Genomic DNA, 18,643 nt, shown 5'->3' on the forward strand with positions numbered 1-18,643 from the left:
GCCACGGCCTCTGACCTGACCCTTCAGTTTCCTCATCTGTGCCATGGGGTGCCCCCTCGGCACTGAAGACACACACAACTGAAACAGTGACGCCTGTCATCCTAGCTACTCAGGGGCAAAGTTCACAGCAGGAGAGCCATGAGACTCACCTGCAACTGAAACAGCACAAAGCTGGATGGGGGGCTGTGGCTCAAGTGGTAGACCTGAGCTGATCCTTGAGTGGAAAAAGCGAAAGGACAGTGCCCAGTCCCTGAGTCCAAGCCCCATTAAAAGAGAGAGAGAGAGAGAGAGAGAGAGAGAGAGAGAGAGAGAGAGAGAGAGAGAGAGAGAGAGAGAGAGAGAGATACAGATCCGAGTAAATCAGGTCAGTCGGTGTGGTTCCATTCCACACTGGCACAGACTCATGGAAGCTAGCGGGCCAACAGATCACCTTTCACCGACGCCAGCCAGCACAATCTCCTGGAGACCTGGCTCTGCTCAAGACTCAGCAGAGGGAAGCTGGAGGCTGGGGCAGGGAGGCTCCAGTGGCCCCTCCGTCTCCTGGGAGGCGCTGGTACTGTTACCCAACCCTGCAGAAGACGCAGCAGGCGGTGGCTGGAGCGGGGGCAGCTCTGAAAGCCTTCCTTTAAATAATTCAGCAGCTGGAGCTTCCGGCGCCCCTGCAGGAGCCAGGAAAGGCCTTGGCTGGAGCCCCCAGGCTGAGGGAGGGGGAGAGCATATCAGCTGCCCCCACATCCCATCCACTGGCACCCCATCTTCTCTGCCCTTGTGCAGTATAGGGCTGGCTCAGCTTGTGCTTAGGCAGGGTGTGGCCTGTCCCTTCTTCTGGGCTGAGCTGGCAAGTTTCCCAAGGCCAAGATGGGCACTCAGGACTGGCTTGCCTGGCCAGTATGGAAGAAAGGCTGTTTTGTTGGCATGTGTGTCTGGGCAATCTGTCCAGCCACAAACTAATTCTCATCTCACTCCACCCAGGAATCTGCAGGCCCATGTTCCTCCTATCCTTGCAAGGCCTGCAGTGTCACCGCCACTGAGAAGCCTTCCCAGATTTCCTAGAAGGGTGTTTATGGGTTTTGCCTCACTTGTGGGCTACCATGCCGCTCCTTGGCTTGCCTTGTTCTGTCCTGTTCAATCCTGGATGAGCTGGGGCCATGACTGGGCAGCGCCTGTCTTTCTGCTCCTCTTGTCTTGGCACAGGGCAACCATTTGGGACTACCCTGATGGAAAGCTCGCTGCTTGCGTTTCCCAGGCTGTCTCCAGGGTCTCTGGTGGGAAAGCTCTGTGGTTCCCAACCCCACACATGGCCAGACTGTTGTAAACTGTACAAGTCCTCCAGAGCTTCCACTGGGCCTGGACCAGGCCCAGCCAACCCATCGCAGACCAGCTGCAGCACATGGCAGCAGCAGACCCGCACTGCCCAGTGGGTGGAATAGACTATAACTGGCAATACTGGCTACCGAAAACAGACCAGCCAAGGCAGAAGAGCGCTAGAGAAGCCAGCTCCATACCACACCAGCAACTCCAGTGCCCCCTTCCCTGCGCTCTCAAGGGACAAATGGCTCCTGACCATGTCCAGGCACCGTGGCTCACACCCCACTTCTCCTACAGCCCTCAGTCGCCTTTCTGGAGGCTGGCAGTGCCAGAGGAGGGTTTAAGGGCCTGCCAGAGGCCCTAGCCAATGTCCAGAGCCCACCGAGGCCCCGCCCATGCTGGCCTGTGGTGTTGACTGCGCAGTCGGAGGAGCCACCAACTCTCCCGGCTTCTACAGCCTCCTTTCCCTCTCCTTAGGACCTGACTTCCCAGCTTCTGAAAAAGGAAAGACGGACTAGAGGCTGGATGACCAGGTCCTGTCACTTTTCAGCCTCAGTTTCCCTCATCTGGACCCAGTGTCAGGGCCTGCATTCTGGATTCATGCACTCTGAGTCAACACTGCAAGATGGAAAATATTTGAGCTGAGAACCACACGTGTCTATCCATGTGCTAGAAGCAGGGAGGGTGGGTGCCAGACAGCCAGACAGACAGACAGCCCCTTCCAGTCACCAGCAAAGGGTGTTGGGAAAAGCCAGGGACACAGTCCTCCAAGGTCCACACAATCTCATTCTGGAAAATTCCCTCTATTGACTCAGCTCTAATCAGGCAGGCTGCCATACCCCCCCCCCCCCCAGGTTCCTGCCAGGCTGGCTGAGATCAAAGAGAGACAGAAAGAGCTGGGCTGGGGGCTGGAGCTTCGCCTGTTTTCCCCATCCATCCAGATGTGCCTCTCGTTGCCAGGCAACAGCCTCTATCTCGTCTCTCCCGGTCCTTCCTCCCCCCAGGGGCTGCAAGATCGGGCAGTACAGGGGGAGAGGGAAATAGAGGGGGAGAGAGACCCTATATTCATTCTCTGTGTCTTTTTGTGACACACTTCTGTCACCAAGTCCTTTCTTGCTAAGGAAGCACTTCCTTCCATGTTGGGGGGTTGACCCTCCCTCCCCAGAGAACCTCCTTTTCCTCCTCCTGTTCCATCTCCAGTACATTCAGAACTCACTCCTCTGCCCCATGCACGTACATCGCTCTCTTAGGAAGAGAGACACAAAGGACTCACCAGGCTGGGAGAGGAGGCCTAGGCAGGGATCCCCCGGGGTCCCTGGGGAAGTTCAGGCAAGACTGTAGGGTCAACACCGGACCCCCGTGTGGGAACCATTTGATGTTGAGAAAATGGCTCTGAAGACATTCACACTCTTATTTTGAGTGGGTTGCCTTTTTTTCTTCCTTCCACTAAAACGCAGAATGCATTTCATAGTAGTTTTTTTTCTCTTTCTGTTGTTGTTTCAAGTGCTATAATTTAAAACTGTAAGTTGTGTTTTAAAACAGGCATTAACATGCACCGTGGGTTGGAGGGGCTGTAATTGACTAAATAATGCAAATGGAATCATTTTTATCCCAGTTTAATATTTTGCATATTTTATCAGCCCTCCATTGCTCATCTTTCTCTTCTTTTTTTGGACTGAATATGTGAACTGCAGCCCGGCCGTTGTTATGTGGTGACCTATTTACATCACAGCTCACGGAGTATTTTAAGGTCTCTCTTCACCCAAAAGGTCTTCATGGCCTTTTGGGGATGTAGGACATACATTTCTTTCCTTCCTTCCTTCCTTCCTTCCTTCCTTCCTTCCTTCCTTCTTCCTTCCCTCCCTCCCTCTCTCTTCTCCTACCTTCCACAGGGTTTTGCTATGTAGCCCAGGCTGTTCTGGAATTCAGACTTCCTCTCAGTACTGGATTACAAACCTCTACTTCCACACCCGGCGGATAAGCCTTTCTTTCCTGTGTGCTGCATGGGGGCAGCAGCTCTGGACAGCAGCTCTGGTGAACCTTGGTCCTGTCCTTCCAGCTAACTGCTCACTGCCAGCCTCACCGCAGCAGCTCACCCCAGCTCCTCCCGACCCCCTGGCCGGCCCCAGGCACACCAACTCCAAGAGGCACAGCTTTCCAGGGTCCTTGACAAATGGCAACCAATTAATGTCAATTAATCTGATTAGCTTAAATAGTTAATTAAGCAGTTAATTAACAACATCATTGACAATAACCCACAGTTCCTGAGGGATTGTGGGAGGGGATCTGGTGGGGGGAGCCCTGGAGGTGGCCCTGGGAGTGGAGCTTCTCCTGGAGAAGAGGCTCTCCAAGCCTCCACCAGCGCTGCCATCTGGGCAGCGAACCCCACCCAGCTACCAGCTCCTCTGGGCTCCTGGCCAAGGGGGGGAGGCCCACAGCAGACCAACGCCTTCCGTCGGCAACCTGCACATCCCTCATGGGGATGTGCTCTGCCTCTGCTGCTGCCGCCCTCCCCAGTCTAGGGCCTCTTAGCTTGCCCCCTCCGTCAGGGCCATGGACTCGTGCAAGGCAAAGAGCCACCAGGAAGGGAATAGCGGAGTGACTGCGTGTGCTCCGGTGACCTCCACAGAGAATGAGGCAGACTCCTAACGCTCAGAGCCCCACGGCAGCACTGCTTCAGAACTAGAAGGAAGGAAGGCACTGGAGCCCTAGTTTCCCTCCGCTGTGGCTTTCCACTCCACGGGACCACAAGGGAGCGAGATGTGTCAACGCACACGGCGAGTCTGACTCTGGGAAGATGTCAAACCAGACCCGAATCAAAGAACCAGCCAGGAGCCAGTGTCAGGCCTGTAATCCCAGCTGGTGAGGATCCCTCTGAGCTGAGGACTTCAGTCCAGTCAGCCTGAAGACGAAAGTAGGTGAGAGCCTCATGTTCAATTAAGCAGCATAAAGCTGGAAGTTGGGCCAGGTGTGGTGGCTCACACCTGCAATCCTAGCTACTCAGGAGACTGAGATCTGTGGATCTCAGTTCAAAACCAGCCCGGGCACTGAAGTCTGTGAGACTCATCTCCAATTAACCATCAGAAAACTGGAAGTGTCACTGTGGCTCTAGGGGTAGGGTGGTAACCTTGAGCTGAAGAGCTCAGGGACAGCACCCAGGCCCAGAATGCAAGTTCCACAACTGAAAAAAACAGACAAAAAAAGCTATAAGTTGAGATATGGCTGAAAGCATAGAGCACCAGCCTTGAGGGAAAAAAAAACAAACCTGAGTTCAAGCTCACACACACACACACACACACACACACACACACACACACACACACACACACCCAAGGACAGTCACCTGCCAGCTTGAAAAAGTACAGACCCACGGGGCCGGGATCATGGCTTAGTGGTAGAGTGCTTGCCTAGCATGCGTGAAGACCTGGGTTCGATTCCTCGGTATCTCATACATAGAAAAAGCCCGAAGTGTTGCTGTGGCTCAAATGGTAGAGCTCTAGCCTTGAGAAAGACCAAGGACAGTGCTCAAGCCCTGAGTTCAAGCCCCAGGACTGGCAAAAAAAAAAAAAAAGTACAAAACCCCAAGCTCAGATCTAACCCCATCCTTTGAAGTAGGACCCAGGAAACTGCCCCCTCCCATTCCCTCCATCTGTTCAAATCACGCGCTGTGCCAGGAGCATTCCCTGTCTTCTGAGCTGCTGACGGGAGGGCCAGGCTCGCCTGGCATGCAGGACCCCACGAGGCCTTCCTCTCCCGAGGGGTCCCGGGGTTCTTGGCCCAGCCCTGCCCTCTGGCACTGTGCCATGCCCCGGCACGAGGTGCCCTCTCTTCCTCTCTCCACTCCTGCTGTCTCCTTGCCAGCCATGCCCTCCCCGCCCCCCCCCGCCCACTGAACTGTCCTCACTGACGAAGCCCATCTGTGAGCCAGCCCCAAAGTCACCAGCCAGGCAGCCCTGCCCACGCTCCTGAACATTCCCATACAACCCAAACCTCACCCAGCCCAAGCCGTCTCAGTCCTTCTCTACCCAGCGTCGAGCGCGGCCCACGGACATGACACTGGGGCGTTTTTCTTCAGTTCAGAATCTGGTAAATGACCACATGAATCTATGAAGGACCATACATGCATTGTGCTGTCAGGGAGCAGAGGATAGAGGAAATCCAAGAGGAAGCGATGAGAAAGGGTCTGGGGAGAGTAATGGCCGATCACAGGGACCAAGAGACAGGTGTCCAGGTCAGAGAGGAGCGGGGGCAGGGAGGGGGACGTCCTGGAGGGGAACCACTGAGAATGCCAGCTTAGCTGGGATTCCCTACCCCGCAGAAGCCCCTTCTAGAGCCCTGATTGGTTAGCTTGGCGACTCCAACAATCATGACATCCTCTCTCTGCCAACCTGAGGCCCCTGCCGGGTGCCAAGGGCTGTGCCCTTGCTGGAGGTATGCTAGAGGTCAGGTTGTCACCTTTGCCCTGCCCTTCTCTGCCCTTCTTGCAGCCCCCACCGTCAGGTCCTCCTTCCTTCCTGGACACTCATGGCGGGAGTCCTGACTGGTCAACTCTCCCAGGAGTCCAGCTCTGCCTTCTTCAGTTGCTCCATCACCTCCTGGCCCGGGTGTCCCTTTTGCTCCCCAAACTGGCCGTGCATGACCTTGTAACTCTCCTTATAACTTTACTTTCTTTCCAACTAGCTTTCCCAGCTCCACCAGGACTCTCAGTGTCCTTCAAGGCCCAACCTTGCCTGCTGCCCCCATCTGCTGCCCTCCGTTTCTTGGCAGCCTCTGTCCGTGGCATTAGATAATCATTCTCCCCTGCATCCAGCTTTTCGACACTTTCCTGCAAATTTTCATATCATCTCATTCATTTATTTAGAAAACAAAAGGTGTGGTTTTTGAGCTGCCTGGGCCTTGACCCATGCCCTCGGTCCTTTTACTTTGCTTCTCAAATAGGTCCTTTTGCCCTGACTGACCTTGGCTCAAGATCTTCTTATCTGCACCTCCCAAGCAGCTGAGAGTACACGAAGGTGCCACCACGCCCAGCTTGCGGGACTCTTGGTGGTTTTTGCTTTCCTCTTGGTTTCTGTATTTCTCAAGTCGTATGCAATGAAAATCTCTCTTTCTCTCCCTCCTCCCTTCCTTTGTTCATTTCTTCCTCCCTCTTGTGGTGGTTGGAATTGAACTCAGGTGCTCTATCACCTGAGCAATATCCTGGGCCCTTTGACAGCTTCTCTCTCTCTCTCTCTCCCTCTCTCTCTCTTTTGCCAGTCCTGGGGCTTGAACCCAGGGCCTGGGTACTGTCTTTGGGCTTTCTCAAGGTTATCAGCCACAGCACCATTTCTGGCTTTTTCTGTGTATGTGGTACTGTGGAATTGAACTCAGGGCTTCATGCATGCTTGGCAGGCACTCCACCAAGCTCTCGGCCCTGTTTTGTTTTTTGTTTCTTAGATAAGGTTCCCTTCACTTTGGACTGTCCTCGAACTGGCAATTCTGCCTTGGCCTCTGAAGGAGCTAGGATAAAGACATGCATGACCCTCTCTCTTTCTCTCAGAAACCAGATCTTGTTATGTACCCTGGCTGGCCTCAAACCCATGACTTGCTGGGATTTCAGCCATCTGCCACAACACCTGGCCATCCATCAAATCTGAGAATTCCACACATCTGCTCTTGTCCTGGACGTCTGGGAACTGGGGGCAGGGGGTGGACTCAGTGCTGCAGATCCCTGCCAGGGAAGCTGCCTGGACCCAAGGGTCTGGGGAACCTGGCTCAGCCTCCTCACGGCCCTCAGCAGCTCCGGCAGATGCTGAGGGTGCTGGGCACAGCCTGCCAGGCTCCGCTGGCACGGTGGCCTCTGCAGTGGGCAGGAGGCCAGGGAGAGGGCGGCAGAAGGCTGAGGCCAGGCTGGCTGCTGAGGAGGCAGCAGTGCAGTCCAGACGGGCCGGCTGGTGGCTTCTAGTGACGTGGGCGTCCTGGGGATTGTGGCTGCTCTGGGGCCAGTGCACGCGTGGCTACTGAGGCCTTTCTTGTGGGCCAAGAGTCCGCCTGGGCTGAGATCCCTTTGGAGAATAAGGGCGCAAACACGGCTGGGCCTCTGGGGACAGACAGTGCAGTCACCTCCTGTGCTTCTGACCAGAGGAGAGTGAGCGCCGAAGAGTCGTCACCAGAACCTAGTCCAGGCTCCTTAGCACAGGCCTCTAACCCTGTTCCTGATCCCCTTTCCCTGCTTGCTTAGCCCCCACCTCTTCCCCCTCTAAATTCACTCCAACCTCTGAGCCTAGCACTCCTCTGGATGCCACATGCTCCAGTCCCTGCTCCTCACAGAGCCTCCTCTGCCTTCATTAACCCTTTTTGATCTCTGGGATTCCAGCCCTTTGCAAGCCACAAGATTGGAACACAGCAGGAAGCTCTCCATTTTCTTCTTCAGCCCTTCCCAGCTTCCCTGCTAGTCCTGCTCAGGCCCTGGGTCCCCAGGACAGGCCTGCAAAATCCCCTGTCCTCCTCCATCTGCCCCTCTGGCTGGCCCACAGCACACCGCTGCTTCCTGCACCTGTGCATGGAGGCCCCAGGCCCGGAAGGTACCTCCAGGGTCTCCACAGACACCCCAAAGACAGGACCATGGGAGATTTGGTCTTGGCTCACTGGAGGACTTTCTCGGGCAAGCCCAGGGCCTCTCCCATCTTTTCCCTTCTGTTGGAAATGCAAGTCTACCGTGGGGAGGGACAGGACAGGTGAATTTGAAATCTCAACTGCAGCAAACCAATCAAGCTTGAAACCCTGCCTTGGACATCTGCTGATGGAACCACAGGTTTCCTGAGGCACAAATGAAAAGAGCAAAACAATCTTGCGATCTAGGTGCTGACGGGGACTTTGGGGACATTGAGGCAAACCCTCTCATCTCAAAGTCAAGGACACTGAGCTGGTCCTTAAAGGTAGGAAGGGACAAGTTCAAGGTCAAACAAGAAGTCAGGACTTGAGCTGGATTTCTGCCCTAGGCCCATTCAGCTCCCTTCTCACATGCCTCTTCCTCCTCTGTCCCCTGCTGGCACGAGTGGCTGCCACCCTGGATCACCTACAGAACTGAGGACGGGGCTGTCATGAAAACCATTTGGGGGGGGCCTGAGGCAAGAGGCTGGGGCTACCCCCCAGACTTGGTTCTCTGACCTTGGGAAAGTCACCTCACCCTCTCTATCCTGTTCCTCTGTGAAGAGGGGACATGGACACCTTGGCATCAGGTCACATGAGGACAAGATGAGAGCATCGCCGGGAGAGTCAAGCTATGGGCAACTGGGCAGGGCTCAGGAAGGGGAGCTGGGCTCCCTCCCTGCCCCCTGCCTTCTGGGACTAGAGCTGCTCTGACTCTATTGCTGAGGGCAGTAAAATGTGGCAGGGGGAAGGAGGTGGCATGGAGGGAGGCAGCTGCCTGTGACAGTGAGCCGTTTCAGGGGGTGGCAGTCACCAGCTTGAGCAGGCCAGCAGGAAGTGGCCAGGCACAGGAGGTGAGGTGCAGGTGTGGTGGTGAGCAGAGGGGCTAGCCTTCACTCCCCTTCTGGAGGGGGGGGGAATCGTAGCTGGGGTGGGCTGGCATCCAGCTGCCAGTTCGAAGCATTGTCTGCTTTCAAGTCTCCCAGTGACCTTGCAGGGGACCACGGCTGCTCACCCTCCCCTGCCTGCTTCAGGCTCCCCACCTGTAAAGTTGGCACCATGCACCAAGCACACGACACGTTGCTGGGCCTCGGTACCAAGCCGTAGGGCAGGTTAGCAGAGAGACTTCTGCCCCCCAGAGAAGACGTCTGGAGCGGCTTGACGACCTTGGGAAAGCCGCTCAGTCCTTGTGTTTCAGCTCCAAACACAAGGGACAAGGCCATCTTGCTTGGGAATGCTCTTGTGTGGACCTGCGGCCCATGCCAGCAGTTTGCCCGGCATGGGGGCTGCCGGGCATCCATGTCAGACTCCCCTGGAAAGGGCGGGCTTCCCAGTGTCCCCACACGTCAGCCTTTGCCAGCTCCGGCCCCTGCTGTTTCCCAGGTGTTCTGTGTGGTTTTTGAAGACCGGATCTCGCGGTGCGATCCGGGCTAGACTCACCCTGGAGGGTCGACGGGGCGCTGGGGCTGGCCATGCTCTCCCGGCCCTGTCCTAGGGCCCGGCCTGCCTTCTGTTCTCAGCCCATCGGGCCGCTCCCCTCCCGATTCCCTCGCGGTCTCCTCCGCCTTCAGAGTTCTCCACTCAGCCCTCCCGCTCCGCCCCTGCGGACGCGGCCCCCGCCGCCCGGCACGGCCGGGGCGCCCCGGGGAGCAGCGGGGCCTGGGCGCCTTCCCGGGCTGGCCGGGCCCGGGGCTGAGCTCACGGAGGCCGGACCGGCCGGGGGCCCTCGGGGGCCGGGGCTGGGCGCGCTCGGAGCCCCGCCGAGGCCGCTCCTCCCCCCGCTCCTCCTCCCCCCGAGCCCCGCCGCCGCGTCTCCGGGCCCCGGCGCCCCGCGGGCTGGGCCGGGCCGCCCGCCCACCCTCCGGGGAGAGGCCCGGTCCCGTCCACCCCCCTCCCGGGGCCGCCGCCGCCCGGGGCTCTCACCTCCCCTCCGGTCGCCGCGCTCCGTCGGGCGCCGCCCCGCGTGTCCGGGACGAGCGGGCGGGCAGGGCGGCTCGGCGGCCCCGCGCCCCGCGCCCGTCTCCCCGCCGCCGCCGCCGCTGCTGAAACGCTGGACAGCGCACGCCACCGAGACGGCCGGGCCTCCGCGGGCCAGAGCGGCCGGCGCGCGGCGCCCAGGCCGCCCACAGCGCCCCCGCCGGCCGGAGGCCGCGCGCCCCGCGCCCCGCGGGCCTGCGGAGGACTGCGGTTCGAAGCCAGCCCGGGCAGGAAACTCAGCGAGACGCCTTCATCCGAGACACCCACCCGAAAGCCGGACACGGTGGAGCTGTGGCTCCCGTGGACGGCATCCAGGCCCTGAGTTCCAGCCCCAGCAACAACAGAAACAGAAAAAAAAAAAGTCCTGCTGGAGGTCAAGTCCATTCCCAGATCTGAAGGCCGTGCAGGCCTGTGTGCATCTGTGTGTGTGTGTGTGTGTGTGTGTGTGCATCTGTGTGTGTTTGTGCATCTGTGTGTGTGTGTGCATCTGTGTGTGTATGTGCATCTGTGTGTGTGCATCTGTGTGTGTATGTGCATCTGTGTGTGTGCATCTGTGTGTGTGTGTGCATCTGTGTGTGTGCATCTGTGTGTGTGTGTGCATCTGTGTGTGTATGTGCATCTGTGTGTGTGCATCTGTGTGTATGTGCATCTGTGTGTGTGTGCATCTGTGTGTGTGTGCATCTGTGTGTGTGCATCTGTGTGTGTGTGCATCTGTGTGTGTGCATCTGTGTGTGTGTGCATCTGTGTGTGTGCATCTGTGTGTGTGTGCATCTGTGTGTGTGCATCTGTGTGTATGTGCATCTGTGTGTGTTTATCTGTGTGTGTGTGTTTATCTGTGTGTGTGTGTGCATCTGTGTGTGTGTGCATCTGTGTGTGTGTGTGTGTGCGCTTGCACGCACTGGCGTCTGCATCTGTGACTCCCTGGAATCAGTGTGCCTCCTCCCTCCCCTCTGCCTTCCCCAGGTACCCTTTCCTAGCAGTATCTTTGGGGCCTGGGCACATGTTTGGACACACATAGCAGCTGGGATCTCCATACAGTGGCAGAACAAAGGCTCGGGGTAGGCTCCAGCTGCCGCCAGCCCTGCAGCCCCAGAGACCCCCAGGGCAAGGCCTCTGCTGGTCTCTTGCCTTCGGGCTACATGAATATTTGTTCTGCTGGGGCTTTGGGCTGGCTAAGCACCAGTCAGTTTGTTTCTCTCCCCACCCCCGCCTTCCAGGAGGAGGGGCACTGCCCCTTCTGCCTGGCTGAGCCTCTCAAAGCCGAACTGGGTAGAAGTGGGGCAGATCAAGGGCTGGGAGAGGGCGTCCTCAGGGCCAGCAGCCCAGTAGCATGCAGAGGGCCGGAGGAAAGCGGGGAGGGGCACACAAAGGGCGCCCTTTCATCCAGCACTGGAGACCAATCCTTACATGAGATTGGCTTTATGAAACCTGGCCGCATGGACTCAGTTCCTGACTTGCCTTGCCTTCAACTCTCCTTGGAGGTCCTGCCCAGAAACGCTACCCCAGCCCAGCCTCCTTTCTCTGGCCCTCCCTTCTTCAGCCTCTGCAGCCCCCTGCCTCCTCCACTTTGCTTTCTGGGATCCAGAGAGCAGAGGCAAGCAAACTTCCCTAGCTGGAAGCCTGCGCTGTGTCTCCAGGCTTGTCCTGCCTGGAAAACCTGGGCCTCTAGCTCCTGCCCTTGGACTTGAATAGAAAGTGGTTCCTGCAGGCTCCTGGGTTACAGCTCAGTCCCCAGCTGGTACGGTTTTAGGAGGTGCTGGCATGGTCAGGGGCTGGGGCCTAGCCGAAGGGGTGGGTCACCAGTGACATGCACTTGGGACTGGACAAAGCCCTGGCCCTTCCTGCTGACTCTCCTGCTCACCACAAGGGGCTGTGCTTGGCCACACACTTCTGCAGTCACGTTTTTCTACCTCACAGCATGCCCACATCAATGCCAGCCAGCCACCACCCTCCAAATCACTCCATCCTCTGCGTTGACATTGGTTTTGGTGCCAGTACTGGAGCTTGAACTCAGGGCCTGGGTGTGGTCCCTGAGCTTTCATGTTCAACATTTAGAAGAAAAAAGAAAGAAAGAAAGAGAAAGAAAGAAAGAACGAAAGAAAGAAAGAAAGAAAGAAAGAAAGAAAGAAAGAAAGAGAAAGAAAGAAAGAGGAAGAAAAACCAAACTAAAAACAAAAGAAGTTGGAGTTTGGCTCAAAAGACAGATTCAATGTGAGTGAGACCCTGATTCAAATACCAATACAGAAAAGAAAAATCTGTTTCATAGCAGGTGGTTCAAGCCTGCAATCTTAGCCCTTCAGGAGGCTGAGACCTGGAGAACTGATCTTCAAAGCTAGCCCTTTTCTTCAAAAAAAAAAAACCAAGTGAACAAACAAGCCGAACAACCTTAAGGCCCTGAGTTCAAGCCTCAGTACCAGGGGAAAAAAAAAAAGAAGAAGAAAAAGGAAGAGAAGAATAAGGAGGAGGAGGAGGGGGGAGGGGAAGAGGAGAGGGAGGAGGAGGAGGAGGAAAAGAGAAGAAAAAGCCTCTGTGCCTGCAGCGCGTTGGTGGCGTTTGATTACTGATGGGTTAGTAATGCGGTCCCTTATATTTGAAGACGCACCCTGCTAGCAGCCTCCCCTCCTCCCTCGGGCCCAGCGTCCCAATGCTGCATGTTGTTCTTGGGCCCCGGGGACCTGAGGCTGGCTCTTTTGCGGTGCTGGCCATGTGACCCAGGAATTCTGCCTGCTAAATGAGCTAAATGAGCCCACCCCCAGCCCCCGCTTCTTTTTCTTTGTGCCCTTGTCTCTGCTTAGCCCCATCTGGCCTCTTCCTCTCCCCTCTTCACAGCCCCCTCTGCAGGACCTGGGAAATGGAGGAGTCCCTTGTGGCAGCCTTGCAGGGGTGACCTTGAAGCAGATCTTTAATAAAAAATGAGGCTCCCTCTGCTCATCTCCCCTGCATTCCCCTCCCCTCCTCCTCCCTCCCAGCCTCCTCCTCTCTCCCCTCCTTCACTTGTGACCTCCCCCCACCATCCAGGCCCCGGCGGGGGTTAGGGTGTTTGGGAGTGGTGTCATTCTTTGAGCCTGGGTGTGGGGTAGGAGGAGGAGGCTGCATCCTGAGGCACTGCCTGTGGATGCCTGACAGGTTTTCTGGGACTCCATTATTGTCGCCTGGACACTCTGTCCTAAGGCCCAGACTTAGCTCCGGCCTCAGGCCATTGCAGGAATGGCGTCTCTGGCAGATGTAGGTCCACTGTGGGCACAGACAGGCATCATCTTTTTGTTGTGGCACAGCTCCACTTCTGGGTTTGGGTGGTGATAAGTGACTTACGACTTTCTGGCTCTGGCAGGCTTTGAACCGTGATGCTCAGATCTCAGCCTCTTGGGTAGCTTAGGATGACAGGCGTGAGCCCCAACAGCCCATGCCACGACCAGCGTCTTTGAGAGGTGAATTCTAGAGCTCCTAAATCATCTTCATCACTGCAGATCCTCACAAAGAACATGAGAGGAGGGACCACTCTTCTATCTTACTGCTGACACTATGAGAATACGAGGCCAGGGGGCTCAGGACACGGCTGCACAGTTCTAAACACTCAGGGTCACACCTTGAACAGGAACCGTCTGACTTAAGACCCACTGCGGAGACCAGGAACATGGCCTAGTGGTAGAATGCTTGCCTCGCTTGCATGAAGCCCTGGGTTCAATTTCTCAGTATCACATAAACAGAAAAAGCCAGAAATGGCACTGTGGTTCAAGTGATAGAGCCCTCGCCTTGAGCAAAAGAAGCTCAGAGACAGGCTCAGGTTCTGAGTTCAAGCCCCAGGACCGGGGGAAAAAAAATAAATCCTTCCAGAGTCTGCCATCAAAGATGGGTCATACCAGAGAGGTGGGCTTCACTGGACCAGGTCACCAGCTGCTGCCTCACCCCCTCTGTCTGCACTGTTTGAATGGTGGGCACAGGCCTCTGGCTGGCCCAGCTGTGACTGAGTCTCACGGGAAGTGCACAGGTGTGGGTACACAGATGGGTGACTAGATTGCGAGATGTGGAGGGAAATGAGCAAAGGAAAATATTCTTCAATGGAATTATAAAAAAAAAAAGCGGGGGGGGGGGAGACGACACTCACGTAAACAAGCAATGAGGGGCCTGGAGTTTGGCCTAGTGATAGTGTGTGCCTAGCACATATGGAGATCCTGGTTTGATTCCCCAGTACCACATACATAGAAAAAGCCAGAAATGATGCTGTGGCTCAAGTGGTAGAGTGTTACCCCTGAGAAAGCCCAAGGAAAATGCTCAGGCCCTGAGTTCAAGCCCCAGCACTGGCAGAATAAGAATAAGCAAGCCTGCAGGCATGTGCTATCTCTGGGCCTTCCCTCAGACACAGATATTAAGGTTCCTATGTCCAGCTTCCAGAGGGCTGAGATGTCAATGGGACAAGAATGGCTGTTCCACGCCAAGTTAATAGCTCTGTATCCTTTTGCTGTTTGTACTACGTAATGCTTTTGATGCCTTTTGATTTTTTTAAATTCTTTTTTCCATATATATATATATATGTATTGTAATTAATAGAAGGTTACATTATATTCACCAGATAGAAGTTGCATTACTTCACACACATTGACACCCTTTCTCATGTCTTGGTCCTCATTTCCCTCCCCCTACCCCAAAATGATTTTACTGTTTTTGTGCATTAAATGTTTTTCATTAAAAAATAATAATGGCTGTTCCGGGGCCTCATCACCCAGCATCCCTGGTGGGGATGAGGATGGGGTTATGTGACTAATGCTCACCAATGGGATGGAAGACCCTGGGCTCCTGAATTCTCATTGAAGGGAGAATCCTCATTGCCAGCCAGCCAGCCTCATCCACCACACGAGTGAAGAAATGTCACCGCAAGTTCCTGCAATGTCAGGGCTCATTTGTTATAGCAACTAGCATGCCTTCAAGGTCTGGAGGTGAGGGGGTGACTCTGCCAGGAGTGGCTACTAGAAAGGGCCACAAGAGCAGCTGATATGAGATTGGAACTGAAACTTTGTGTTTATGAGGCAGGTAGCCCTGAACCATTTGAGCCACACTTCAGGGCTTGAACTCTGGGCCTAAGCACTGTCCCAGAATCCTTCAACTCAAGGCTACGCCCTGCTCCTTGAGCCACAGCACCACTCCCAGTTTTCTGGTGGTTAATCGGAGATAAAAGAGTCCCATGGGGGCCGGGAGTTTGGCCTAGTGGTTAAAGTGCTTGCCTAGCATGCACGAAGACCTGGGTTCGATTCCTCGGTACCACATACATAGCAAAAAGCCAGAAGTGGTGCTGAGGCTCAAGTGGTAGAGCTCTAGCCTTGAGAAAATCCAAGGACAGTGCTCAGGCCCTGAACTCAAGCCCAGGACTGGCAAAAAAAAAAGAGTCCCATGGGTTGGGAGTGTGGCCTAGTGGTAGAGTGTTTGCCTAGCATGCACTAGCCTTGAGGAAAGCCCAGGCCCTGAGTTTAGTCCCCAGGATTGGCAAAAAAAAAATAGGAAAAAGAAAGAGTCCCACAGACTTCAGTGCCGGGGCTGGCTCTGACCTCGATCCTCAGACCTCAGCCTCCTGAGTAGCTAGGATGACAGGCGTGAGCCACTGTGCCCAGCTAAACTGTATCTTTATTGTCTTTGAGTTGTACAAAAGGGTTGCACTGACCATTAGTTTATGAGTACAGAACACGTTGGTGAATATCACCCCCATCCCTGCCAACCCCGCCGGTCCTTGTTCTTTGGCTTTCTGCTTGTTTTTCACCTAGGGCTCACTGATTTCCGACTGTGATCCTCCTAATTCTGCCTCCTGAGTGGCTGGGATTCCAGTCCTGCACCATCACACCCAACACATCTGGGTGCACGTAGGGGCTCGATCTGAAACCTGCTGCTCCACGTATGTTCTGGGTGATTTTGATACTTTCTGCTCGTATATTTTCCCTGAGTGTCTTAAAAAAACCTCATGATAAGGAGATGTGATGGCCCAGCTCTAACCCTGTGGCTTCGGAGCTTGAGGCAAGAGGATGAGCTCAAGACCTGGGGTTGGCCCAGAGGCTGAAGTGGTAGAATGTCTGCCTGGCAAATGTGAGGCCCTGAGTTCTAATCCCAGTACTGAAAAAAAAAAAAGTTCAAGCTGAGTGTCAGTGGCACTCGGTGCTTTTAACCCTTGCTTCTCTGAAGGCTGAGATCTAGAGGATCATGGCCTGTTCAAGGCCAGACAAAGCAGTCAAGTTTGCTAAACTCCATCTTAAAACAACCAGCAAAAAGCCAAGTTGAAAGCATGGCTCAAATGGTAGAATAAGCAGGAGGCCCCGAGTTCAAAACCTCAGTACTGCCAGAAAATTAAAAACAAGACAAGATGAAAACAAGGTGTAGAGAGGGGGTTTGCGGGAAGAGAGTGGAGGTGGGGGGAGGGGTGTGTGACTCTGCCCTCCAGACACTGTTTTTCTTCCTTGGCAGGTCCCATGAGAGGTCACGGGTCCAATCGGAGGCCAGACAACCCGCACCCCCTAATCTCACACAGGCAACTGAGTACCCAGGCCCACTCACCGAGCACAAGGCCATGTGGTGGCCTCTCTGGAGGCCTAGGGAATGGGTGGGGACAGGGCAGGCAGCTGGGGAGGCCCTGGAGGACATGACCCACTTTCATTTCTAGATCCGTCTGCAGCAGAACAGGTGACAGTTCTCCAAGGGACACACCCCACCCCATCAAGTGCTCCACGCGCTTGCTCGCATGTCCTAATCTGCACACCACGCATAAATGCTTCGAGGGACCCCCTGCCCCCCTGAGACAGAGTGCTGGGGAAGGAGTGCTATAATGTTGTGCTGAGAAACTGCTATTGCTCCTAATCTCATCCCAGCTCACCGAGGCCTCCCAGCCTCCCTTTCCTGGGCCGCCACCTCTGTAGTCACCTGAGGCTCCAGGGAGGGCAGGGAGGACCAGACAATGGCACCTTGATGACTGAGTTACCCCCAAGGAAAGGTTCAGCAGAGCCCCGCAGGGCAGATGACCCTGCACGGGGACACTGACTGGTAAGGAGACCTGGCTGCACCCTGGACACTCTGCCATGGCTGCGCACGGGAAAGCCTTTCTCACGTGACCTGGAGTTGGTCTCTGGACCCCACCCTGACCCCGCTTCCCAGGTACTTAGACAGAGGTGGCTGGACAGAGGGTCAGCCCACCTTCTCCCCTGGGAGGAGGGCTAGGAGTGAGTGAGCCAGGTCTCCAGTCCTGGGATGTGTCACCAAGAGCTCTCCCAGTATCTGTAATGGATGGTTGCAGTGGGCACGAGGGGTCAGCCCAGAAGCATGGTTTTTGACCTTTGTTTGGGGGCAGTGCTTGAGCTTGCTTAGCTAGCATGCCACTTCAGCCATACCTGTGGTCCAGCTTTTTTGCTGATTATGTGGAGATGAGTCTCAAGCGTTGTCTGTCCTGGCTGGCTTTTGGACCCCAGTTCTCCAGATCTCAGCCTGCTGAGTAGCTGGGATTACAGGCGTGAGCCACTGGTGCCTAGCTCTTCTACGACTGCAGAACAACAGCGTTCTGTAGGAGGGGCTGCTCTGGAGTGGTTTTGGCTTTGGATGGCATCAAGTTGTTGCCAGGATTCACCCCTTTACTGTGGGGTGACTCAGGGTTCCTTAGGGAAGCAGCATTTGGTAATTAGTGGATTTAGCAAAGTCTGCTACCAATGGGTCCCCAATCAACTTGTCCAGTTTCAGCATCTGGGTCTGCCTGCCCCAAGTGATCCTTTTGGACTCTAGAAGATAATTAGAAGAGAATGTGTTCCTGTTGGCTGGCTCTGGTTGCTGTCAGGCATTTGTCCCAAGCAGCCTCCATCCATCACACAGGACTCAGGCAGGCTGAGAGGATCCATTTCTAGCCCAGAGAAGCAAGAAGCAGGAGGCCCAGGCCAGCATCTGGCAGGGCTTGTCCCCAGAGGCCAAGGTCAGGCCAAGCCTCTGCCAATGCTGGCAGACTGCTGGGCCGGCCTAGGTCTTCCTCCTTGCCATCCAGCCCTTCCTGAGGTTCCATTAATTAACCCTCCTTTTGTAGTGTCAGGCCTGTCCTTGTCCAGGACACTAGACAGGAAGAATCCAAGGTTACCTACTTAACTCATTGCGAGGCACCATCTTGACTTCTGAGGGCAAGGCTGGCAGGATGTATGGGGAGTCTCTTTACTTCCTCTTCCAACTCTTGCACTGATATGGAAGCCTGGGCCAGCCTACCCCAGGGTGAAGCCAGCTGTGGGAGCTGGCTTCCACAGCAGTCTCTAGATTTGCTTCCATCTGCATTATCTCTTGTCTGGAAGTGGCTGTCTGCTCCCGACGGAAGAGACGGGAGTCCAGGAGCAGATCTGGTTCTGGAATGCTAATCTGGTTCCATGGTGACCAAGCTGAGTCTGGGAGTCTCAGGCAGCTCCAGCCTTTGGCTCCCTCTCCAGGCCACAGGGAGAATTGCAGGCCTAGGCCTTCGATGAGGTGGGCACCCCTGGCAGGGCTAAGCTGTCCATACACTGCAACTCTGCAGACAATTCATTCCAATCCCCACCCCTTCCCTGGCCATCACCCAGCTTGGCTGAGGCTGCCCAGGGCTCCATAGTAGCTTTGTTGCAGCCCTGACTCTAATTGCCAGCATTATGCTTTCCCACCACCTCCATATCAGCTCCCCTACGCTTGCTGGACACAGCTGCTTGAGACAGATGCAGCCTCCCCCCTGGTTTGGTCATCAACACCACGTATAGTCTCT

General features: G+C 55.5%; 1 protein-coding gene across 1 annotated transcript in view; it reads right to left on the bottom strand.

Annotated features, from left to right (window-relative positions):
• The window catches only part of Srrm3 (serine/arginine repetitive matrix 3), a 39,362-nt gene extending 29,433 nt beyond the window's left edge, over positions 1-9,929 (bottom strand). Inside the window, exon 1 of the mRNA XM_090324380.1 lies at positions 9,859-9,929. The gene's annotated coding sequence lies outside the window, so the exon portion shown is untranslated. The remainder of the gene's footprint in view (positions 1-9,858) is intronic.
• Positions 9,930-18,643: the final 8,714 nt, after the last annotated feature.

Source organism: Megascapheus bottae, chromosome 34 (assembly GCF_031878675.1).
Source record: "Megascapheus bottae isolate mThoBot1 chromosome 34, mThoBot2.hap1, whole genome shotgun sequence".
NCBI lineage: Eukaryota > Metazoa > Chordata > Mammalia > Rodentia > Geomyidae > Megascapheus > Megascapheus bottae.